The sequence below is a fragment of the Delphinapterus leucas genome, chromosome X, assembly GCF_059928025.1.
Source record: "Delphinapterus leucas isolate spDelLeu-1000000601 "Yukka" chromosome X, BTC_Dleu_Yukka2, whole genome shotgun sequence".
Lineage (NCBI taxonomy): Eukaryota > Metazoa > Chordata > Mammalia > Artiodactyla > Monodontidae > Delphinapterus > Delphinapterus leucas.
Window position 1 is genome coordinate 21,129,509 of NC_143150.1, and position 24,584 is coordinate 21,154,092.

General features: G+C 52.7%; 1 protein-coding gene across 7 annotated transcripts in view; it reads left to right on the forward strand.

Moving 5' to 3' along the window:
* The first annotated feature begins 567 nt into the window (after positions 1-567).
* The window catches only part of ELF4 (E74 like ETS transcription factor 4), a 37,265-nt gene continuing 13,248 nt past the window's right edge, over positions 568-24,584 (forward strand). For 2 of the 7 annotated variants that reach the window (XR_016391276.1, XM_022561499.3), the window contains exon 1: positions 815-1,009. The gene's annotated coding sequence lies outside the window, so the exon portion shown is untranslated. Of the gene's footprint in view, positions 722-814; positions 1,010-17,596; positions 17,997-24,584 lie in introns of those variants that run through there. The other 5 variants (XM_089904097.1, XM_022561501.3, XM_089904095.1 and 2 more) reach the window with 4 other exon arrangements.

Sequence of the window (24,584 nt, forward strand, 5' to 3'; positions counted from 1 at the left end):
CCAAGGGGGCCGGACATAGCCATCCAGAGTCCCCCGGGAATGGAGCGGCTTTCTCTACGAGGCATTGTGTAGGGGCTTCCCGGACGGAGCTGCGGGCCCCGGAACGCGCCAGGTGGGGGGGTGGGGCGCTGGGAGCGCGAAGTGGGCTCCGCGGGAGTCCTGCTCTCGCGGTTCCCCGGGGGCGAGCGAGCCGGGAGGGGAAGGAGAGGCCGCGCGGGCCCCTGGCACGGCTCCCCCTGCCGTGCTGGCGACCGCGGCGGGCCGGGGGTGGAGGGGCGCTGTTTCCACCAAGACGCCTCGTCCCTCCCTCGCGCCCTCCCCCCCCCGCCCGCCCGCCCGCCCGTGGTCCCTCCCGTCGGTCCCTCCCTCCGGCTCTTCCCTCCCTCCCGCCCTGCCTCCTTCGCGCCCGCCCCAGCCGCCGCCTGCGGGGACGTGTGTGTCTCTAGTGCAATTTCCCCTTTCGCTCGGTTGTCTGATTGCAGGTCTCCGCTGGCTCGCGCCCCCTCCCCGGGCGCCCCCGCCGCCCCCTCCCTCGGCCTGACCCTCCCCGGCGTCCCCCCGGCTCCCCCCGCACTCCACCCCACCCCCCGGAGTCGTTTTATCAGGGGCGCCGCCGTCTCACCTGGTATTTGCATCTCGCCCTCCAACTTGCCATTGGCGGCGCGACGTGTGGGAGAGCCCTGCGCCTCGCCCGCCCGGACCAGCCTGCCCCGGCGCCGAGGTGAGTCACGGGCGCGGGGCCGCGGGGGCAGGCGGGCAGGGAGGAGAGGAGGGAGGGAGGGAGGGAGGGGGACGGTGGCCCCGGCGGGCGCGGGGACCGACCGGGCGCCGCGCTCAACTTCCACTTCTCCTTTCGCCGGCGCCGAGGTATCGGCGCCACTCGCCCAGCCCGGCTTCCGAGGGGAGAAAGCGGGCTGGCCGGGCTGGGGACCCGCGTCTCGGCCCTCAGAGCGGGGAGGGGACCGCGGCGATCGATCCCGGCCCCGCTACCGAGCCCCTTCGGCGGCAGGTACGTCGATGGCGCCGGTTTTCTGAGCCTTCGGGGACCTCAGAAAGTTTGCCTGAGGGCGGGATAGGGGACGCCTGGGCCCCGGAGCGTAGGGGCTTGGGGCCCAGGGAAGGGTGGGAGAGCGGCGGCGTGTTGAGTCCCGCCCTTGCCTCGCCCCACCGCGTGTGCGTTGTGGAACCCGGACCACGGATCCTGGGTTAGAAGCTGAGTCGATTTCCCGAGCCGGGGTGGGGGCCGGTTTGCCCTCTCCCCAGGCAGCCCGGGGTCCGTGACTGGGCCTATCGTGACAGCCCGCCCCAAAAGCTCGGTGCCCGAGGGCAGGAGGTTGGGCCTCACTGGCGGGGCTGCTAGATTGATCTGGCGGCCTCTAGGGCTTCTGGGACCAGGCGCCTTAGGGTAACACACACACACACTCTCTCTTTCTCTCCCTCTCTCACACACACACACACACACACACACACGCACACGCGCGCGCGCGCGCACACACACACCTATGAACCTATGACTTGGATAACTGGGTCGCCAAAATAGAGACCTCTCTCGTCAGCGGCCGGAGTTTCCGTGTGAGCCGGCCGCCAGCCTTCCCGCTCCCGTGTTCCCGCTCTCCCGGGCTCTCCCGCCTCTCTGTTCCCTCCTCTGCTGCCGGCACGGGGACTCAGCAGCCGCGCAGCGCGGGGTCCCCTGCCGACAGCGCCTTGCTTTTGGAGACTGCTGAGGCGGCGACTTTATGGATTCCCGGTCCCTCCGTCGCACCCGAAGTCTGCCGCCCTTCCCTCACTACACGGCCTTCCTGACCAGAGTCACCTCCTGACCCCATTGGCTCCGCGCCTCGGCCAGGTTCTCCCCGGCTGCCCACCCCCCACACGCCAGCCATGGGATTTGATGGCCGTTTGATTCCTGCCCCTCATCCTTCTGCCCGAGATAGAGGCCTGTCTGGTCCTGCAGCTTCTTATGGTTAATGTTTGGCGGTTCATTGTGGCTAATCATTTTAATTAGCTCTTAAAGTGGGGAGGATCAGTTAACCTTGAACTTCTCGATTTTGGCCTGGTGGGGCCTCATATGGGAGGAGTGCTGGGGAGGTAGGAGCGGAAGTGAGGTCACCACCCCAGGACCAGAGCCACCACTGCTTGGCCCCAACAGCTGGTGGGCACACCCATCAGGGACTCACCCACTGCGAGCTGACCCCTGGCCTGAGTGCCAGGTTGGAGGGGGGAGGTGAAGGGATCAGATCTAACTCTCTCCTCTGGGGAGACAGGACACTTTGGCACTGAAAATGCTCAGGGTCACGTTTGCACGGCAAGAATGCAGATTCCTCCTCGCGGTTAGTTATGTAGGGTTTTACCGATTATAAGGCACTTTCTCAGCCATTAATTCAGTAGACCCACAGCAGTAACAGATAACGGGGAGCTATCTTGAGTTAAGTGGAGGAATTAACTATCCTGGAGGACTTCCTATCCTGGCCAGTGTGGGGAAGAGGCTGCCTTGCAAGTGGCTGTCTCTGGGTTCAAAGCCTGGGAGGTGTGAGTTGCAGGGGTGGGGGTCGTTGAGCAGGCTCCACGTTGCCACCCTCACCCAGCCTCTAGCTGTGAGCCGAAGGAGTGGCTTGTTTGCAACTATGTCTGGCATTCCTCCCACTGCTGCACTGTTTGCTCGGTGGTTGCTCAGGAACTGGCGCCCACCCCTGGACAAACTGGAGGCCTGAAAGCAGCCCTCCCCCTGCCTTGAGCTAAGTGGTGGGACAGCAGCTTCTGTCTCCTCTGTCCTATATGGGAATCTAAAAACGAGGGTGCTGTGGTCCGTCATTCAGGGGCCTGATTAATAGGATGTCCAAAATATCCCTAGCCTGCAAAATTCAGGGCCTCCCTGAGAGGCCCAGCCAGACGCAGGCTGAGGGGGTTGCTTTCCCAGGAAAAGCTCTGCACCGAAGTTTGGCCTTGGTCCTTGCGAGCCTCACCCCTCACCCCTCAACTTTTTCATTTTCCCTCCCATCCCTGGAGCCAGACTGTCTGGGTTTATATCCCAGCTCTGTTATTTACTAACTGTGTGATCCCAGTCAATTGTGTGCCTCAGTTTCCTCATTTGTCAAATCAGACCTACCTCCTAAAGTTTTGCTAAGGATGAAATACATCGGTACACATAAGCTCCTTATTAGAACAGTGCACGGCACATGGTAAGCGCAAGCGAGCCTTACGGTATTGTCTTACACGGTGCCTAAAACTCAGATTCAACTCAGCGAACATTTGCTGAGAACCAGTCCCAGTACTAGGCATCAGCGAAGGGGCAGTGAGGGAAATACAGAGGTGAAGAAGACACCGCCTGTCTTCCGGGACTGTGTGTACCTTCTGGCATGGGCCAGAGTCAGGGTGGGGAGTGTGGGAGGGGGCCAGAGAGGGTGGCTAGGTCACCTATATAAATAACCAAAATTTGAAGCCGGGCTCGAATCCCTAATTCAAAGCCAGTGTGGGGAGCCAGGTACCTCAGACTTGGAGGCTTCTCCTTGTCTGGGGACACTGGCTGGGCTCTGGTCAGGACGCCACCCCTGGACAGAGGCCTGCCCTGGGATTTGGGTGAATGAGAGGGAGGGGGAGACCCAATTCCTGTGTGGGCTGCAGGTGGCAAGCATTCAGTGGTGTGATTTGTTGGTTTGCAGGACAGGACGGCGTTACTTAGGGCCACCCCCAGACTCCCTTCTAGCCCCTCTGCCTGCCATGCCCCCAGCACCTCCCGGAGGTCCCCCACCAAGCTTGGAAGGGCCTTGGGCAGCCTTCTCCCCTCAAGCTTGGGCCTGACCCCAACGCAGGCTTGCTTCTCTCTCCAGGATTTCTAAGCTGCAAAGAGGTTTCTGGATTCACTGCCAATTTATTCCCTTTGTGGTTCTCAGACTGAAAACTAGTTCTGCAGGGGAGAGAGGAAACTCATCCGAGGTACCCAGAATCCCATGGGCGCTTTCCTAGGGGTCAGGGGCTTTTCTCATCAACACCAACCTGCCTGCAAATCTCTGGCCGCTGAGTCTTGCGTGGCCTGTAATAGCAGCCGCACCGCTAATGCCCTATAGCTCGGACCCCAGCGCTGGTTGCCAAGGAACTGCTGGTCGGGGTGCTTATGACGGTTCTGACCTCATAGGGGCTGCTGAGTTTCAATTCAAAGGATATTTATTAACACCTACTGTGTGCCCAACCTGTGCTAGGTGCTGTAGGGGAGACGAGTGAAGGGGGTGGGGTGGGAGAGATGACTAAGACACTGATACAAGCAGAGGCGAGGCCAGCAGCTGGTCAGGTGCTAATTGTGCTCCTTGGAGCAGGGGCCAGAGGCGGCCGGGGCTCTGAGGTCAGCAGCAGTTGGAGGAGGGAGGGAAGGCTTTGTGAGGGCCTCGGCTCTGAGCTAGACCTTGAAGGGGGCAGGGTGGTGCGGGGGAGATTGGGCTAGGCAGAAAAGGGAGAGAAGACGCCTTTCTCTCTCTTTCCTGGCCACAGGCTGACCTTCAAAGCCTCTATAATTGTTTGGCAAATGCATGTCACATAAAAGACCAGGTCAGCCAGTGTGGGTGGCTCGGTGCAAACCCCAGTCTCCATCCTGGGAGATGCAAAGTGGATGGCCCAGGTGGGGAGCCCAGCGCCCCCAGGACGGATTGGTAAAACACAAAGGTTGGCCAGGCTTTCCCGCCCCACAAGCTGAGGGGATTTCATGTTGATCTCCCGCCTCCCCCGTCCCCTGCACTGCCCATGCAGAGGCCCTGGAGGGGAGAGGGGAAAAAGAGAGGCAGAGGGCACCAAAGGGACAGGAAAACTGCCCCGCCACAGGTGTTACTGCAGGCACGGGCTGGTTGAGTCCCATCTTTCCCCAGGGTCCTGGGATTGCTCTGGAAGCCCAGAGGTTCAGGTAGAGGATAGAGATTTTCATTTTCTCAGCCAGCCGAGAACTAAAATGTCCCACATGTTTCTGTCCAGACCCCCTGGGGAAGGGCGAGGACTAGCCATGTATTTGTTCTGGGACTTCTGCATCTCCCATGCCTGGATGTGGAGGGGGACTTGGTCCTTGTTGGATTTAATTGGATAAAAACACCTGGACACACACATACCGCCCCCGCCATGCATCAGTTTTCCTCTCTCACTGCCCTCTTGCCCTGCACCCTCCCAGCACATTGCAAAACCACAGAGACACACCAGAGTGCCCTGACTTTTTGGCCCGGGAAATTTGTGTCCTAACGTGAGTTACTTGGCAAAGAGACCCCACCCAGCCTTCTCCCTGGGTGATGAGGAGGGTCAAGCAGGGAGGGGTGTTTCATGCAGGAGGATCTGCGAGGGAAAGTGCCAGAACATTTCTCAGCCAGACCAACAAGAAGCAAGAGGTTAAACAGCCTGCCCAGATTGAGGAAACTTTGCCCTAGGTTCCCATCTTCTCGAGGGACCCCCTTCTTGTCCCAGTGCTGGTACTTTCCACTTCTCACTCCACCTGCCCTTCCCGAAGCTCCCTTCCTCTTCCAGTCTAACTCAGTATTCTTCTCGAGCACGGTATTATCCGGAGGAGGAAGAGCACAGGCTCTCTGCGTTCATATCCCAGACCTATCACTTACTGGATGTGTGACTGTGGACTAGTCACATAACCACTCTGAGTCTCAGAACCCACTTCCCAGGGTTTGAGTGAGGATTAAATGAGATAATGCCTGTAAAGCACTCAGCATGGTGCCTGCCACATGGTAACCACCCAGTAAGTGTTAGCTGCTATTATTCTGTGGCTCTTACTGTTATTGTTGATGTTGTTCTTATCATTTCCTCCTCCCACACCTTTGACTTTGCCAGGCTCCAGGGATCAACTGCTTCTCTGGCAGTGCTGGCAGGGCACACAATGCCCATTCATAAAACCAACAGGGAGATTTTCCACATCTTTCTGCTAACTTTTTGTTAACTCTGCTGTCACACAGGATAAGGAAGGGATGTGGAAGAAGATTGTGTGTGTGTGTGTGTGCGCGTGTTAAAATCTTTCTGAGTGGCAGGCAGTGCCATCTTTATCTCTTCACCACTTCATCTCAAGGTTCGTTCTCTGTAGGAATACGAGTGAGCTAGTTCCTTTGAGAGAAGACCTCATGTTCCATCCCTGGCAAGTATTTAGCAATCATCAGTTTGTTGTTATTACCCTACTGAGTGTAGAATTCTGGGAGCCGACCGGCCAACCACTGCTCACTTTCTGCCTCCTTTCGCTCATGCCCAGAGGCCTTGGGTTGGAGCTGGGACACTGCCTTTGCCCAGAAGAGTTCCTGGGGGGCTGGGGGCCACTCCCGTTCCAAAGGCCTCCCAGAAAGTAACTTGGAGGTTCCATCTGCTAGCAAGTGGATTTTGTTTGCTTGAGAAGCCTGTGACCACCCACAAGGGCAGGAGGCCCTGGACCACCCTTGGACCACCCCTGAGCCACTTCACTCAGTCCCTTGGTCCCCACCCGTAGGCCTTGGGGGATGTGATGGGATGGGGGATGGGAGAGTGGGCAATTAGTCTTAACCTCCCCAAATTCCTGATGACCTGATAACAAGGAGGTACTTAAGACATAGATTTAGGAGATAATCTGTCTTTTTCCCATAATGCCCCCAGAGGATAAGAGAGGCTAGTTCAGCTCTGCTGATTCTGTGAGAATCCATGCACAGAAAACACCTGTCTCATTAGGTGACCACTTTCTTGGCGCCACCCTGATCCTAAAAAAAAAAAAAAAAAAAAAAAACACAGCAGGCCCAGGCCCCTGCTCTGAAGAATCTAAACCCAATTCTGGAGCTCTAGTAATACACATGCACTTAGCCTCACAGCGGGCGGGAGCTGAAGTGCCAGCCAGCCTGTGGCACTTAAGGTTTGTAGATTAGGTGATGGTGGGTTCGAGGAGGGCTTACCTAGAGGAAGATCATTCTTCTCCCTCCTTAACTTAATTGGGGAAGGTCTCCTGGAAGTGAGAGGGCAGATGGCCTTTCAAAAGAGGAAAGAGAGCGCATTGGCTGTGCTCTAGGGGCCTTCCAGGCTCGGTGGGACAATAACATCGGCAGGCGGCAGGAGCAGGAGCAAAAGATAAAACAACAAAACACATTCGAATCAGCACACTCAGTACGTTCCAGGGTTCAGAATTTGTCTCCACTGGTGGCATCAAGGAATGTGTTTTCTAGGAGAGCATGCGTGTTCTTGCCTCTTGTCTTCACTGCTCTCGTATAGTGATACTATTGCATAGTTAAATTACGCAGTAATATTACTTTTGCTAAAATTACAGAGTAAATGCTGCTGTTGTTATTTTACCCAACCTGGGGACCTTTTTCTTTCTTTTTATTGAACAGTTTTATTGAGGCAATATTGACATACAATAAACTGCACATATTTAAAGCGTACGATTTGATAATATTTGACATATGTATACACTCGTGAAACTAGTCACCCCCAAAAGTTTCCTTGTGCCCCTTGGCGATCCCTCCTTCTCATCCTGAACAACCACTTATCTGCTTTCTGTGACTATCAGTTAGTAATCATTTTTTAATTGAAATGTACAAATCTTCATTGACTTATGATGAGGTTACATCCTGATAAACCCGTCGGAAGTTGAAACTATCTTACGCTGAAAATACATCAATTACACCTAACCTGCTGAGCACCATAGCTTAGCCTAGCCTACCTTCTTAAACATGCTCAGAACACTTACATTAGCCTACAGTTGGGCAAAATCATCTAACGCAAAGCTTATTTCATGATAAAGTGTTGAATATCTCATGTAATTTATTGAATAATGTACTGAAAGTGAAAAACAGAATGGTTGTCTGCGTACAGAATGGTTGTAAGTCTATCGGTTGTTTACCCTCGTGAATGCGTGGCTGACTGGGCGATGTGGTGGCTGCCACTGCCACTGCCCAGCATCACATATCGCTAGCCCGGGAAAAGATCAAAGTTCAGAATTTGAAGTACAGTTTCAACTGAATATGTATCGTTTTCGCACCGTCGTAAAGTTGAAAAATCATAAGTTGAACCATCATTAAGTTGGGGACCGTCTGTATTTGACATATAACATTGTGTAAAGTTAAGGTGTACACCATGGTAATTTGATATGTTTATATGTTGTAATGTGGTTGCCATTGTAGTGATAATTAGCACCTCTATCATGTTGCATAATTATCCTTTCTATTTAGTGATTGGAATAATTAAGTTCTAGTCTCTTAGCAAGTTTGATGGTTGTTAATACAATATTGCTGTCTACATTCCCTACACTGTGCATTAGAGTTCTAGGGCTTATTCACTACTCAGTGTAATAGTTTGCATTTTCTAGAGTTTTATGTACGTGGAATCATATAGGATGTACTCTCTCCTTGTATGGCTTCTTTCATTCAGCATATTTATTTTAAGATCCATCCATGTTGTTTTCTATATCAGTATTTCACTCCCTTTTATTGCTAAGTAGAATTCTGTTGAATGGATATACCATATATTGTTGATCTATTCATCGCTTGGTGGACATCTGGTGGTTTTGATTTTTTTCTACTTTTTGGCTATTACAAAAAAAGCTGCAGTGAGCATCTTTGTACAAATCTTTCTATAGCTATATGTGTCTTTTTCTATTGGTCAAATACCTAGGAGTGGAATGGCTGGATCATTCAGTAGTTGTAGGTTCAACTTTTTAAGAAACCATCAATCTGTTTTCCAAAGTCATTGTACCATTTTACATTCCCACCAGCTGTGTATTAGAGTTTCAGTTGCTCCACATCCTTGTCAACACTTGGTGTGGGCAGTCTTCAAATTTTACCCATTCTAATGGGTGTGCAGTTGTATCTCACTGTAGTTTTAATTTGTATTGCCCTAATGACTGATGAATTGAACATCTTTTCATGTACTTATTTGTCACCAATATATCTACTTTGGTGAGGTGTCTGTTCAAATCTTTGGCCCATTTTTAAATTGACTTGTTTGTTTTCTTGTAGTTGAGTTTTGAGAAATCTTTATATATTCTAGATATAAGACCTTTATCAGATACATGCTTTGCAAAGATTTTGTCTGAGTATGTGCCTTGTCTTTTCATTCTCTTCATAGTGTCTTTTTTTGGGGGGGGTTAAATTTTTTATTGAAGACAAAAAATAGCCACATAAAATCCTTGCCATTTAGTGATTAGAATGAGCTAGAAGAATTTTTTTAAGTTATTATTAATGTAGGCATGCCTTCAGAGTCATAGTGTCTTTTTTTTTAGAATATTACTACTACATTTATTTACTTGTTTGTTTGTTTATTTTTGGCTGCATTGGGTGTTCATTGCTGTGGGCTTTCTCTAGTTGCAATGAGCGGGGGCTACTCTCTGTTGTGGTGCGTGGGCTTCTCATTGTGGTAGCTTCTCTTGTTGCGGAGCACGGGCTCTAGGCACACAGGCTTCAGTAGTTGTGGCACGTGGGCTCAGTAGCTGTGGCACATGGGCTCTAGAGCACAGGCTCAGGAGTTGTGGCACACGGGCTTAGTTGCTCCGCGGCATGTGGGATCTTCCCAGACCAGGGCTCAAACCCGTGTCCCCTGCATTGGCAGGTGGATTCTTAACCACTGCGCCACCAGGGAAGTCCCATAGTGTCTCTTGAAGAGCAGAAGTTTTCAATTTCTTTGAAGTCTAACCAATCAGTTTTTACTTTTATGGATCATGCTTTTGGTGTTGTATCTTAGAATGCTTCACCTAGCCTCAGGCCACAGATATTTTTGTCTTATGGTTTCTTTTAGAAGTTTTGTAGTTTTAGGTTTTACATTTGGTCTTCGATCAATTTCGAGTTAATTTTTCTCTATGCTGAGTGGTACAAATCCAAATTCATTTTTTTCTTTTTACATATGGATATCCAGTTATTCCAGCACCACTTGTTGAAAAAGTTATCGTTAGTCTGTTACAGTTGTCCTTATATATAGGTTTATTTCTGGACTCTATATTCAGTTCTGTTGATTGATCTATTTGTTTATCTTTATGCTAATACCAATTGTTTTGATTACTGTAGCTTTATAATCATTCTTAAAATCAGGTAGTATTAGCCCTCCAACTTTGTTCTTTATCAAAGTTGTTCTTGCCTATTTTAAGTCGTTTGCAACTCCATGTAAATTTTAGAATCAGATTGTCAGTATCATTTTTTAATTGACATATAGTTGATTTACAATATCATATAAGTTTCAGGTGTACAACACAGTGATTCACAATTTTTAAAGGTTATACTCTATTTAGAGTTATTATAAAATGTTGGCTATATTCCCTGTGCTTTACAATATATCCTTATGGCTTATTTATAATATCTTTTTTTAATACTTGCATTTATTCTATTTACATTAACTGTTATAGCAGATATGTTTGGCTGTGCTTTTGTGATCTTATTTTATAATCATGGATGACCTTAATGTTACTGTCATTTTAGAAGATGCTTAATCTCTTCACTGATATTCTTTTTTTTTTTTTTAATTTATTTTTGGCCGGGTTGGGTCTTCGCTGCTGTGCATGGGCTTTCTCTAGTTGCGGCGAGCGGGGGCTACTCTTCATTGCAGTATGCAGGCTTATCATTGCAGTGGCTTCTCTTGTTGTGGAGCACAGGCTCTAGGTGCGTGGGCTCAGTAGTTGTGGCCCATGGGCTTAGTTGCTCTGCGGCATGTGGGATCTTCCCGGACCAGGGCTCGAACCTGTGTCCCCTGCATCGGCAGGCGGACTCTCAACCACTGCGCCACCAGGGAAGCCCTATAACCTATTTTTGGTGCAGGGTTCCATCATTATCTGCTCCATACATCATTTTCTAGACGACAGTCATATCCCTTTTCAACCTGTCTATCTAGCCAACAAAAGACCTCTTTAAAAAAAAAAAGTTATCCTCACACCGCATTCTCTTGAACCACTTTAGCTCTTATAACTGATCCAGCCAGCATCATGAAGTCTTTCCCAAGGGTCCAGTGATCAGACCAGCACCCAATATTCACCAGGTAGAAACACTGTGGTTTTGTACAAAGAGAGAATGCTTTGATGATGACCTGATTGATCGCCATCCGCCTTCTTGATGCTGTTTGGAATACATGACTCTAGCTGGTAGGTGTTTTCCTTAGTAGAGGCCTGGAGCAAGAGAAGACTAGTAATGTTTGAGCCTGGAGACCTTTGCCCCCTAATTCTATCCCTATCCCCACCCCTAGACTGTAGCCCTCAGATCTATCAGGATTCGGGGTCTCTTTTCTAGAGCTCTCACTTGGGCTGAGAATTTACACGGACTTAGTTCATGAATGCCCAGACCTGTGTTTGTTAGAGTCAGGAGAAGATTAAATAGACCTTGATCCCATGGATTTTACCACCTGTTGGGGAAATAAGACATACACATGAAATAAAGAGCAATTCAAGATTGCGTGGGATTAAGAGATCTTGTGGTCAAATTTAAGGGCTATGGGAGTTTAGAAGGGGGCTCCTCCATTGGTGTGGACTCTCGTTATCAGGGCACAACCAGCTCCATGGATCTGGGGAACTTGGTTGGGACCTTGCTAAATGGGCACTATTTGATTAACCAAAACAGAGCAGCAAGGGCCTGGCAGGCCTGAGAAACTCCGTGAATGAGCCTGGAATGTTCCCTCAGGGGACCATGAGGAGACCACTGGGCTTGAAGCCCAGGCTTGAGTTGGGAAATCATGGGAAACAAGGCTGAGTAGGTAGGGTGGGGTCAGACTGTGAAAGACCTTTGGAAAGCAAGCAGATGAGTTTGGACTGTAAAGCTCTGCCGAGTATGGCTGGTGTGGCCACAGCCATAGATGTACATGTGTGCCCTGGAGTAGGGGCAGGCGCCAGCTCAGAGGCTAGGGGAGGAGCTAGGCAGAGGCAGGGCCATGACTGGAACTTACTCTTCCTCATGCCCAGTCAAGTGGGCTTTCTGCTGCACCAGGCCTGGCTAGCTTTTCAAAGACTTTCACATCCCCTCTATACAGCTTCCCAACAGAGACCACAGGCATGGGGAGTAGATGGGGAAGGCCGGCTCGCTCCAGGGCTAATGGTGTCAGCAAGAAACACTCCCTTGCTCACTGGCACCCCTATTAACCCCGGAGCCACTCCTTAGGTTAAAGCAGGGTAGCTCCGGATGGCCTTTTAAAATGAAAATGTGCTGAGGAGAGAGGTGACACATTAACCCAGTATCACCCATTAACACATTAACACTAAATGGTTTATGATTTTTCTGAGTGGTGGGAAGTTATTTCTGGGGAGGTGGGGTGGCCTGCGGAGCCCTGACTGCTACTAGGGTCAGTAAGCTTGTGAGAAGCTCTGAGTAGCATGAAATCTCTGGTGGAGGGGGGCGGGGGAAGCCCGAGGCTGTGAGAGCCATGTGACATGGCATGCCTGTGGTTACATAGCCCATTAATGGCAAAATTGCCTGAGCAGAGTTTTTCCAAACTTTCCCACCCAAGCGCCCCAAACTATTGAATTGTATCTTAGAGACCTAGAAAGACACAGCTGTATAAAATTTCTTTGAAGTATGGCATTTTATCTGTAGTGTGAATGCCGCGGTCTACTGCCTGAGCATATTTTAATTGATTTCTCAGTGAACAAAATGGAAGCCCTTGGAAGATGAGCAGGTTTGGACTGTGGCTTTGATTCCTGCTCTGGGGATTGGTCAGCTTTAGCAAGCAAGCCCTGTCCCTGTGGGACCCGCCTAGGAACAGGTCAGAACGTGAACTTTCAAGGTTTTAGCCCAAAGTGCTGGAAGGGAAGTCCATCACCTCCTGCATGTTTATTTGCCCACCGTCCCCATTCCTGTCCCCTTCCTTAGTTCAAACTCATTTGATGGAAAAATCTAAGCTGTTGTGCTCTGAGGGGAAGTCATCGGACTTGCTCAGTGGTTGGCCCTGGCCTCATCGTAGCCTTTGGGTGGGTGACCAGATCCCAAGGTGAGATGGAGACAGCGTGGGACCCAGGAAGCTCTGAGGTCTGGGCTCTGAAGGCTGTGCCCACGAATTCCCCAGCCTTCCCTCCTCCACCACACTCAGTCTGCAGCCCCTCATTCCGCCCCACCTGTAGCGTGAAGTGTTTACAGTACTCTGCAGTTAAAAAAAAACAACAACCAACTGTCTGTACACTCAGAGCCTTCCAGCCTACTGCTGCGCCCCCAGCCCCCTGCTCACCTCTTGGTGGCTGAGAACAGAAGAGCCGTCGAGGCTCTCCAGGCCAAAGTTAGCCTCCTCAGCAGCCCGAGCGCCTCATTTCTGTCCCCAGAGCCTGCAGATAGAGACAGTGACAATGTAGAAAGAGGGCATACCCTCCCCCAGCTTGTACAAGGTAGAATATTCAGCTCTCACTCCGGCAGGCAGCAAGCCCTCATCCACAGCCCCTGCCTGCGAGGGGTATAGGGGTGCCTGCCTGGAGTGACGAAACCACAGCAGGTAGGGCCCTGGGCAGGCTGGCTGTGCCGGGCGGGGCAGGGCAGCGACTGGGTGAGGCCCAGATTCCCCAGGCTGATAAGGCAGCCTGTAAACACCCAGCAAGGGGAGGGGGCAGAGGGCAGGCAACCACATGGCAAGAGAAGGGGGAAACCGGAGCCCAGGCCTAGCTGCAGGAAGTGGGGCTTGATGTGGAAACATCCTGTCCAGTGGGGACTAGACTGGTGGCCATCAGCAGTCATTCCCTCCACCACGGAGGCAAGCTCAGCACGCGGTGGGGCTGCCTAGGGGCCAGGCCAAGAACCTGGTTCCTGACATCTCCAAAGGACATGATCAATGGGTCTCTATTATGGGTTATTCTACCACCTAGCACTGCTGGTGGGCAGGGGCGGTGCGGGGGAGCGAAATCAGGACCAGCTACCCCCCCCCATAGAGAAACTCAGCAGTGGAATCCTCTGAAAGCATCTGACTCTCATGGGAAAGTCCTGGTCGTCACTCTGCATGAGGAGCATCAGTTGGAACACCTAATCGTGTCCAGGCCCCCTGCAGCACTCCAAGAAGAACCCCGTATCCAACATGCCAGTCTCTTCCATCCTGCGGGGCTTTATAATTAGAACTGCAGACGGTCAGAGCTGGTGGAGCCTTTTGCAAAGGATCACCAGACTCATCCACTTCACTTAACAGATGGGGCCGCTGGGTCTCAGAGATGGGCAGGGACTTGGCCACGCTCATGGAGACCTAAGTTGAAGCCCCAGCTCTAGAGCATTTTCTACTCCTACCCTGTTGCTCTAGATCCAGCCGCCAACCCTCGTGCATAGGGCTGCCTTGCACACTTGCTGAACCTCAGCAGTTATGCTTGTTCAGGGTTATGGGGAGGCTGATGGGAGGAGGGAGCTTCAGAATCAGAAATCCGAAGACCTGGAGTCTGGCCTGAGCTGTTCTATGAACTTGCGTGTGGCCTTGAGTGAGCCCTCTCTGGGCCACTTTTTTTTTTTTTTAATAACAGCTTTATTAGATATAATTATAATTCAATACCATACAATTCACCCAATTAAAGTATACAATTCAATGCCTTTTTGTATACCCACAGAGTTGTATGTCCTTCACCACAACCCATTTTAGAATATTTTTATCGCCCCATAAAGAAACTCTATACCCATTAGCAGTCACTCCCCGTTTTCCCCCAACCTCCGAGCCTCAATTTTGAAGAGACACTTGCTATAGGAGTGTTTTGAAGGGAAAAAACCCCAGCAATGTTGTTTAGGCAGATGGGCTAACCCAGCTTACCGGGAACTTAGATACAAATAGACCCTACCACAGAGAAGAATGGGGTGGGCCCAGCGATAGGCCCCTGGCCACAGACCTGGCACCTATGAGGTGTTCAGGGCTGACTTTCCATAAATATTTGAAAAAACATGTGAACCAACACCCTGAGATAAGAACCCAGACTTAAATTATGTGTAAGGCGAGAGCAAGTGTATATTTATGGGGCAGGGACCATGCCTAAGCCACTCCAGGTCTGAAGCCAGCAACACTCTGGAAGCAGTAGTCTCCTGAGGTACAGGAATAGAGTCAGCCTCCTTCATCAACAGAGCCGGAAGCCTTGTACTCCACAATACCTCTCCTCCACAGCTGGCCACAGGGGCTCAACTAGTCACCATTTCGGTGCATCTTTGCCCAGAAAGTTACGTTTCACCTATCAGATGGAGCTTTGAGGCATCTGGGACACAGGCCTGGGAAGCTTTTGTTGAAGGACATCGTAGGGGCTCCGAGCCTTCAACGTTGGGTGTTGTGAGCAAGCTCGGAGCTAGGAATCTGAGCAGGTGGTCGCCAGCATGGAGCAGTGGGAAAAAGCACAGACTTTGAGGTCACACAGGCCTGGGTTTGAGTTCTGCCTCCATTCTTGACAGGCAGTGTGACCTTGGTCCTGTTACCTCATCTTTTCTAAGCCTCACTTCTCCTGCTTGTAAAATGGAACTATTAAACCAGGATTATTACCAAAAGAGATGTAACTGAAAACAAAGTTCAAAGAGCGTACTAGTTGGAAATAAACCTGGGTTCAAACCCGGGCTCTGCCACTGACTAGCTACTTTGTTTGCGTTGCTGTAAGAATGAAAGGAGATAGCCCTACAGCAAGTGACTGGCGCGACACCAGCCCCGCGGCTTGTACCCAATAAATGTAAATCCGTGCCATCTTCCCTATGCTCCGCCCTGTCACCCTGTAATTTTTACTGTTCGGTCCCCTTCCCCAGAAGCAGAGGAAACAGGCTGGCGTGATATCAGAAGGCACAAAAGAAAATCTTGCCCACTTTAAATGAGTACCCACGCCACTCTGCCCCTCCTGCAACATGCCCACAGCTGAGGCCACAGTGGCGACACCCGCCATCCCGGGTCCAGCACTAGCTCAGATCGGTGCCAACCCCGCAAGCGCTTGCCCTGAGCTGGCACCGGTCTCAAGTGCTTCCACCCGCTCCGCCCAGTCAGGTGTGCTTTCCAAACACGTGCCACCAGCTTTGAGTTGGGCTTGTAACCAAACCCTGTCCCTGGGTTTGCACTGCAGATGTAGGGAGGGGCTGGCAGGAGCCCGGGTGCACATCCAGATGTTGTCTCTGAGGCTTCCTTGGCATCCTCCATATCAGCTGTGAAGCAGTATTTACTCCAACTTGCGGGGTGGAGCGGGCACGCCCCTCAGAGGCGATGGGGCTCTATCACAGGGGCGCTGGGTCTTTTTGGCTCTGGAGGCATGGAGGGAGGGGAGAGAGGGCGAAGCCAGACTGTTCTATTGACAGGAGGCCTGGCTGGTCAGGGCTCTTAGCCAAAAGCACAAGAAGATGACCTCTCAGAGCCGGGAGAGGTATCCAGACCATCTTCCCATCCATTTTCGTTGGCCCATTCAGACCATCATTTTTAGGGGTCCCCTTACCCTTAGCTTCGCTCACTGCTACTTGAACCTCATGGAACACTATTACCACAGGGGGCCAAGGTGGTTGTGTCTATCCACTATTAGGACCCCATCCCAGGCACCAAGGCTTCTAGAACCATCATCATGTACTTCTAACCTGTCTTCAGGGGGACTGACAACTGGGCAGAGGTGCAGAGCCTCAGGCTACTACTGCTCCTCTGACCTATTGCCTTGGGAAGGCCTGGCAGAGCTTCCGGTCACCTGCCCGGATCCCTCACGGGCCCACAGCCCCACTGCTAGGAGCCCCACCTTGCAAAGGCAACTGGGAGGTATTTACAAGTAGAAGTCACCACACCAAATCAGCAGCGGCTGTGGAACGTGATAGCTTCCTGTTCCATCACCCAGAAAATGCCACTACCCTTGACCCGCATGTAATAGAATACTTTGCTCTCCATTGTCGCCTCTGTCCATCGGCGCTAGGGACAAAATCATGCAAAGTTTTGACGTGCCATTGATTTCAGTGTCACCTGCTGCTCCGAATTAACCACCATGGTTGGCCTGGTTTCCCCAGGCTCTCTCGCTTCAACCCGTCTCTCCATCTGAAGCCACCCAGGGCTGGTCCTCAGCCCAGGCAGAACTGACCTCAGCATTTACAGCCCACTCGTTCACCCAGCAGGCTCACTGTGCTCTCCAAGGTGATCGCTAGGTGAGGTGATGAGCTCACGTGTACTCACCTGCTAACGGGAGAGGGTTTGTGGAGACAGTCCCATCTCCCTCCCAGGTCCCAGCTCCCCCAGCCCAAGCAGGCTGGCAGAGGAGCTGCTGGGGCGTCCCCTTGTGTAGACAGCTGTCTCCTCAGCCTTCCTGTGAGGGATCCTCCCCACTCACCCACAGGGCCCCTCCCCTCTCTGCACTCTCTGACCTGTGTGGGGCAGGGGCGGGGCTGGGAGGGCCCGCAGGCCCTGAAGGGGAAACTGCTGAAACCCCTGGGACAGGAAGTGGCAGAGAGGGGCTGTTTCCTCTGGCAGAGCAGGGGTGCGGGGAGGGCTGGCCCTATCTCCTGCTCCACTGCCTGTCTGCTGTGGGCCCTGGGAGGCCGAGGAGAGCCGAGAGCCCTTCTTTCCCTGCCTCCACCCCACCCCGCAAAATGGAGGCTCCTGGACCACCGGGGGAGGGGGGGGCGGTGCTTCTTCAGAGGAGGCCATGTTCATTTTGCCGGAAGAGGAGTTCGGAGAGAAGGGCAGACAGGTCAGCAGAAGGGAAGGGTCGGGAGGGGCAAGTGAGTATAAGTGAGGGGGCCCACAATGGTAGGGAAAGCCACAGCTGGGCAGGGGAACCTTCTGTAAGGTCCTGTTCTGAGAGAAAACGATCAGAATACTATGCCTGCTCAAAACTGTGAGTTGGAAATGCAGCAGGTTGCTGAGTCTCTAAATTGTAGGGCTGGAAAGGGCCTGAGGCCATCCAGGCCAACCCCCCTCGCTGTGCAGCTGAGGAAACGGAGGCCCACAAAGCAAAAGTGACTTGATCAAGGTCACACCGTGGGCAGAGCCAGGGCCAGAACTTTCTGATGAAAGTTACCATTTTGTACTTGATGTTCCACGCCTCCCTCCAGGCACCTGTGAGTCTCCGTGACATTCTTCTACGAAAGGAGCTTGAATTTATTCACTCTGAAGGGGAGTGAAGCCTTTGGTCCAGGAGTCAGCAAACTTTTCCTGCAAAGGACCACATAGTAAGTAGTTTAGCCTTTGCGGCCCATGTGAACTCTTGTCACAGCAACTCAACTTACGATGCAGAACCACCACAGACAATACGTAAACGAATGCATGTAGCTGCATTCCAATAAAACTTTCTTTGTGCACACTGAAATTTGGACTTCATATAATTCTCCTGTGGCAGGAAATATTGTTCTTTTGATTTTTTTCCCCAATCCTTAAAAAAATACAAAAACCGTCCTTAGCTCACTGGCCACACAAGAAGACGGTGGGCTGGATTTGGCACATGGGCCATAGTTTGCAGACCCCCAGCTTTAATGTAAGTCAAGCTAAGGTATTAAGAAGAGGAGAAGGAGGAGGAGATATATCAGGTGAGGAGGAAGCAGGTAAAGCTTTGTAAAGGAGGTGACATTTGCTTCAGATCTTGAACACCGTGTGGGAATTGGCGCCGCAGAAATTGGGGAAGGGCATATCAGGCCTAGGGGACAGTGTGAACAAAGACGCAGAGGTGGGGAAGTCATTGCGAATGTTAAATGTGTTCTGCACATGTGTGGCCTCATTGTTATTTGCCAGCCCTGGGTCTTTGGCTGCTGTCTGTTCTCACCAAAGGAAAGGGTTGGCTTTTTTGAGGATGCCGGAGAGACAATGAGGAGGGGAGAAAGAAAGGTCACCTGGGAGTCACGGCAACTAGCTGTGTGACCTTGAGCAAGTCACTTCTCGTTCCTCGAGAACTCGGTGTCTGCAGCTGGATGACAGGAAGGATGGATGCCATGATCTTTCAGGTCCCTTTTAACTTTGACATCCTGAGACTGAGTCAAGGAGAGGCTTTCAGCTATGTGGGGGAGGGGAGGGAGGAGCCCCCGCGAGCTCCCGGTGACATCGGGGCTGAAGGTGCCCTCCCTGTCTGCCCAGCCCGGCCTGTAGGCCCTTTCCACCTCATGCTTTCTCGAGCCCGCCTCTCTGTGCAGGGGACGCTGGACTGCCCCTTGCTTTTCCTTGCCTGGAAAGTAGCCAGTAGGGGAAGGGGGTATTTGGAAGGGGCACCAAGAGCCAAGCAGGTCTCAAACCCCGCGACACCCCTCCCACCTGGGGGAGCCCCAGATCCCAGCAGGGAGCCTCTGCATTCGTTTCTAGGACACATGCTGGCAGGGGCCTAGACAAAGAACACTGTCCCTTCAATAAAAGTTATCTGACTTAATATCCTTTTGGTGCCCAGCCACAGATTGCCCCAGCTTCTAAAAAACCCACTAATAAATTTAATTAGTCTCTGGTCAGTGTGTCTGTCCCCCACCCACCCCCCGTGGAAGCAGGCAGGCCTTACTGGGGGCAGGGGTGGGGGTGGAGTGTGTGCCATTCGAAGCATTTTCATTCAGCACATGCAGCTTTCTGCTACAGTGTCCAGAATGCCAGCCTCGCCAGGCCAGGCCTGCTCCTCTGGCCACTGAAGGCCTGTCGAGGCCCCACCCGCCAGGGTGTGTGTGTGCGTGTGCATGTGCGTGTGTGGGTGTGTGTGTTTGTGTTTAGCAAAATGACTGTCTGGGCCCTCTTTTTTCCACCATTAATCCTGGATTTTTCAAGATAATCCCAACTTCAAAATGTCCAAACTGAGCTCATGTTCTTGCCATATTTCCTGCCCCAGTCACTCTATCTTTTACAATTCTCACAGCAAGAACAGGTTGCAATCTTGGGGTCTCTGCAATTACTGTATGGCCCTGTACTCTGTCATTTTATTCCTTCAGGGTGGCCCTGGGATTCACCTCCTTGGCTCCAGGTGCCCCACCTGGTCCCCTTCCATCTCTTCCACTCATGCACTCAGAACAAACTGATCTTCCTTGGGAACTGCTTGCTTTATGCCCCTCCCTTGCTCAAGAATCAACAGTAACTCCCAGTTGCCTTCCAGATCAAGTTCAAATTCCACCACCTGGTGAATTGAGGCCTATGCACTTATCCCCCTGATTTCCCTGGCCCCCCAGCCAGTCCCACCTCCTCCCCATAGTCAAACTGGTTTCCGCTCTCCACCATGTTTGATGATTGTTGGTTATGTCCCCCCTCAGCCTCCATTTCATCCCACCACTCCATTTCCCTTTCTTCCTGTCCATCTAGGTAAAGATATCCTGAATGCTTAATGCATGACCTCAGCCAAAGAGACACGGATCTGACCAGGAAATCTAAAAACACACTTAGGGGGTAACACAGGGCTCTCACCTACATTGACCTGCTGGCCTTCCACAACAATCCCATGAGCTAGGGAGGATGGCCTCGTTTCCCGGAGGAAGAGGGTGACCTGCCTAAGCCCCAAGGCAAAGCTGGGTCCTCTCGCTGGGAAGCCCGTGCCCTTACAGTCTGCAGGGACTTCTGGGGTCTTCTAGGCTGTGGCTGGCAGCGCACCCCGCTGGGGTTCAGTAGCTGGCCTGGATTTGGCTTTGCCCGCTTTCCCGCAGCATGTTCTCCCCATCACTGACTTGTTCTTCGCTTCCCGGGAGCGCTTCGTGCCCCTCTGCCTCCTGCTGGTCCCTGGAGCTCCGGAGATGAGGGTGTGGTGGCTGCAGGCACCTCCAGGGGGCGCTCTTTTGACTTTCTCAGGCCAGGCCCCTGGGAGTCAGGACAGCTGGGGAAATAGGTTCCCTTTGTCATAGCCCTCCCCCCACCCCACTGGGGCTTCTTCAGTGCTCTTCTTGCCACATAACCACAGCCCAGAGGGCTGGGGCTGGGTGGAGGTGGTGAGGACAGGGGACTGGGAGCGCTCCTTCAACCACAGCCGCCTGTCCCTCCCTACAGGGCACCCATCCCAGGAGAGGAGCCAGCCCCTTCCAAGCCAACAACTGGAAGCCTGCAGCCCACCCTACCTATGTTCTAGAGCCATGGGGGGGCATCCAGGAGCTTAATGGGGTCTCCAGCCCCCTTGCTCTCTGGGATGTCACCTGGAACTCATCATCTGAATGAGTGTGTTTTAATTTTCAAAGCACTTTCCCACCACCATCTTCATTCACCCGAGACTCCCTGGTGAGCTGCTGCTAGGCCTGGATTCCCCTCAGCCCTCACCCATCTTAAGGATGACAGAAACCACAGCCCAGAAAGATGGCTGACTTTTCCGGGGTCACACCTCTTGTTGGGTCTCCTGGAGAAAGAGGAGCAGACGTCTCTGTGCCTGCGACCTGCAGCCCTGACCCCTCCTCCAGTGCGCCAGCTCCGGCGGGAAAGTAGGGGCAGGCCTGGAGCTGAGAAAGGGCAGGGGCAGTTGGAGAGGAGCTCTGGGCCTGCCTTACCATCAGAGCTGTGACAAACCATACACGGGAATCAGGCAGTGACCGAGGGCCAAGGAAGGAAACTGGGTTTCTTGTAAATAAGCGCAGAGAAACCCCAACCAACAGAGCTTGCAAAACCTTTATTTTTTTCCCTCCCTCTTCCTGATTTCATCTCAAATGGAGGGAGTGGTAAGAAGGCAGGAATAGAGGAGAAGAAGCTGACAAAATAGCTGTGGCCAGGGCCCCTTCGCTGGGCATCTGTTCAAGGAGGGGGGTCTAGCTGGCTGCTTGGAGTCCAGCTCTAGTTGGACCAAGGTTGTGCAGGAGTCCCACACTTGGCTTACTTCTGCTACGTCCATGGCTACAGACTGGACCCCCGAGTCTGGCCCTCTGCCTCTTAAATACACGCCACTGGTCATGTGGTGCAGTGTGCAAGTGTGCTGCTTGATGACTATTGGAGGAGGGGCTGTTTTTAAGTAGAGGGTACAGCTGTTCCTGGGGTAGTTTCCATTTTGTTTGTGGTTGTGGGGGAGGGGTGTTGAGGGAGTGGGAAATGGCATGAAGGAAATTGTCACTTCCTTTCCAGAGAATTCCAGAAAGGTTTCAGGGAGGACGGGGTATTTCAGGAGTGAGAGCTGGCTGCGAGAGGGTGAGGAACTGGAGAAACTCTGCTCTGTGGGCCCAGCTGACCATCTGGCCCCCATGTTTGCCGGCGTGTGTGAAAATGCCACGGGTGTTATTAGTGATTCTGTGAGAGCCATTGGCTCAGCCGAACGGGTGTAGATTTAAACTTGCTCCACGGAGACCGTGGACGTGGCTTTCACATAGGGGCTGTTTCCTGTAGGGGAGGCCCACATGGGTGGGTGCTGGACACCGCTTGACATGTTCCAGTGACAGCCCCAGAAAGGGTCTGTACGTCTGAAGGGGGCCCAGCTGTGATGACGCAGGAACAGCCCAAACCACTTCTGTTTTGCTATTTTGGTTTTGAAATGCAATCACAACCACAGAGAACCAGAGGTGTGTGTTTGCAGGCCGGGGGTGTGGGCACCCTCGCTTTCTTGCTCCCTCCTGTGGCGTGCGCGCACATGCGCGTGCACACACACAGGCCGGGGGCCATATGCTCTCACAAAGTCTTTGCTTTCAGCCCAAGTAGGACAGGCCCTGGGAGCCAGGGATACTGCAGTGGCCTCAAAGGGAGTGGAGCTCTTGCCACCCTGGGAGTGGACTTTGACTGGAGCCAGCTGTGAGCTTTGCAATGATGGGGCGGGGTGGGAGGAACTCAGCACCGGTTACTAAGGGTAACCAGGTGCCCGATTCCTTGAGCCAAGTGTCCTTGTGGACCTTCCTAGCCCCCCACTCACCCATGAGGCGGTGTCCAGGGCTCTAGGCCAGTGAATGTGTGTCCCAGGGCGTCTGTAAGGACGCCAGGGAGGGGAGCCCCTGTGCGGGCCTCCCCGGCCTCCAGCAGGGCGGGCCTTCTTGTGCTGGTGGCTTCTTTGGTTTCAGGTTCCTGGGAGAGGGAGGTTATTTTGAGGGACTTGGGGGAGAGTGAGTGAACATGCAAATGAGCCTCTCCCCACCTCTCACTTTCAAATCCTCAAACATCTGAAGGGGGAAGGGTGAAACCTTCTGGACTGGAAGGTTCCATGGGGGTGAGGGGAGACTTTTCTTAGCTTCCCACCCCCACCCCACACACCTCTTCACCTTAACTTCAGGCTAGAGCTCTCGGGCAGAACGAGAAACCAGGATCAGCCTTGGGTGCTGGGTGCAGCCTCACAATAGTCACAATTCTGGGCCGTTGGGACCTGCACCAACCAAGTCCTGAATTTGGATATTTAGACACGCTGATACCTAAAGAAGGCAATTGGATTCGTCTCCATCTTGTATTTCAAACCTCTCCTTTTTGCCTTGATGGCCAAGGGTTCCGTCCAATCCAGTGCGGAGCTGCCTTCCCTCTCCCACCACCCCCCTAGGAGAGCGGGCCTGGCGGGGGCTCACCCCAAGGACCCATGGGCCACGTACACATTCTGCTACTGGCATTCTTCTCCTGGGAAGCAAGAGGACTTTGAGTTTTCCGTGTGTGGGGCCGGGAGGCCATGGCGGCCCTCTCGCCAGCAGAACCCTGGGCCCCGCCCCGGCCCACTTCACCACAGCCAGCTTCTGCCAGCCGGCATTGGCTTGGTGCGCTGCCAGTATTAGCTCGGGCTTGTCATTCTCACAAAGGCAGGCCTGGCGGAGGAGGAACCGACGACTGAGCTTGTGGCTGTGCTGGCCCAGACAGGACCAGAGCCCTTTGACACACAGAGGCTCTCACGCACATATCCCCACACCCTGCACATATGTATATCTACAGTGTGTTTGCATACCCACAGCAAACCCCCTCCCGAGCTCCCCTCATTGTAAATTACAGTGCAGAAATACACAGATGTAACACACACAGAGTGCACACGTTTCTCTCTCTCCTGTAAGCTAGAGCACGTGACACCCACCCCACACCCAATGTACGCATGGGGGTATACTTATTGCCCAGAAAACACACCTCACTGGTACTAGCTGACCAGTACCATTCATTCATGTGTTCGTTCCACAAACATACATTGAGCGCCTGCTACATGCCCAGCACCGTGCAAGGTGCTAAAGTTTCATCCATGCCCTCAGTGAAGCCACGTTCTAATGGGGGAGGTAAGGGAGGTGCACAGAACTGTGAAGAGAAGCCAAACTGATGAGCAAACCTGGAGGGAAAGGCCATGGCGGAATGACCTCGGAGGAGAGAGGGGCAGACACAGGAGTTTCATGTTTAGACAAAGTGGGATTAGGTGAAAGTGATCGCCTTTCATTTGATTAGTATGAGAATGCTTCCTGGGGGCAGACGGCCGGCCTGTGGGAGGGCGGGAGCTGCGGAATGCGGGCCTTGGGGCACTTTAGCTGGGGGAGACAGACCTTCCAAGCATAAATGGCCCTGGGAGGCTTCTCCAGGAGGCCACAGGCTCCCGGGTCACGTGCAGGTGGGGGGGGCGGGGTGGTGGTGGTGGTGGAAAGCCGTGCTAGCAGGGCTCAGCCTCTCATTCACCCAAAGGGAAAATAAGACCTGCCACGTTGACTTGAGAGACTTCTCAAAGTTTTTGCTTGGGGGTGGGTGGAAAGGTGTGGGGGGGGGGCGGAGCCAGCCCTGTGGGCTAACGGAAAGGAAGTGGGAGAGGCCTGGGTGTCTCCTGTGGGGGAGAGTGCTCATCAGGGAGGTCACCCGTGATATCCCCCTCCCTTTCCTCCCCTTTGTCCCTCTCTGAAGTTCCTCCTTTCTTTACGGGCCAGGAGAAGGTTTTGCCACCCTGACACAGCCAAAGGAGTGTCGAGGAGCTG